This window comes from Channa argus, chromosome 7 (genome assembly GCF_033026475.1).
Source record: "Channa argus isolate prfri chromosome 7, Channa argus male v1.0, whole genome shotgun sequence".
Lineage (NCBI taxonomy): Eukaryota > Metazoa > Chordata > Actinopteri > Anabantiformes > Channidae > Channa > Channa argus.
Genome location: NC_090203.1, coordinates 12,848,691 through 12,849,957, shown reverse-complemented (window position 1 = coordinate 12,849,957; position 1,267 = coordinate 12,848,691).

The window sequence follows — 1,267 nt, the reverse complement described above, 5'->3', positions numbered from 1 at the left end:
GAAAAATATGTGGTTTCTTACATCTTGTAGTAACTGTTTTAATGAAAACATTTCGATTATATTCTGAGTTTTTTACTTTTTACGTTTTATTCACTCGTATGATTAGTTACATGATCATTACCCCTAAATGGTATTTTTGTTCTCCGCACTAATCATTGTTAATTTAATATTAATCTAAAAAGTAATTAAACTATGAAATATCATTTTGTTTTTTAATTTAATGCTCTGTCATAAAATAATTATAAATAGAAACACAAGTTAAAACCTTCAAATTCTCATAAATAATACAGGGTACATGTCCTAGTGCTCTTAATCGCATCTACTAATGTGACTGCAGATATAACTTTATTATTACTGGTGACACAGTCACAGTGAAGGTGTAAGAAATGTCTGTTGTCCCACAATTACTGTATGCTACATCTTGTTAGCTTTGCCACCTGGCACCATAGTTTGGTAAAATGATGCATCAGTAAACAGGCACAAAACATCATGCATACTATCATACACAGGGACGGGCTTTTAGTCAGAGATGCAGCACACATCTGCATCTCCATACTGTTTTCAGTAAGTACAGTATAGGCATCATATAACAACTTTCTATTTCTGTTCAAAACCGTGTTTTGTACAGTAAGTGGAGCAGTCCATCGCCTGCAAACCTCCACACTCTCCTTCCTGCCATCGGTGGTTTAGCTGTTGTTTCTCATTATAAAAACCATCTTATTGTGTTTCTTATTATCCCAAGCTGCTCCCAGCAACCAGTGTACTCACTGTGTGTGTGTGTGTGTGTGTGTGTGTATGTGTGTACATGTGTGTGTACAGTGGCTGCCAAATGGAGTCTTTATTTGCCTCCAACCTTCTTTCAATCGTTCTCTACTTAGGTGTTTGTCTCTTCTGTCCCCTCATTATAAAAACCACCTCACCCCTTTCTCACCCCTCTCTTACCACCGTCCTCTCCCCCTTATACCCACCCTCCTTTTCCTCTCTACCCCACCCACCCTGTTTTCTTTTTACCTTTCTCTCGCTCATTATCCAACAGCTTGAAGCAACCAGTCAGCCATATGTGAGTGAAAGCCAACCTCACACTGTTAGCTTGTATTATATTGAGTCTGCTCTTTGCCTTAAACTTTGCCCTAAACCTTTGCCTGTTACTCTTCTTTAATAGTCAAACTAATTAACAGAGCAGCCAACACCTAGCCATATGTGAATCTATCTTGCAATTCTTGCTTGTTTTGAACTTGTGTTTGCCTTAAAATATTTTTATTGTTAT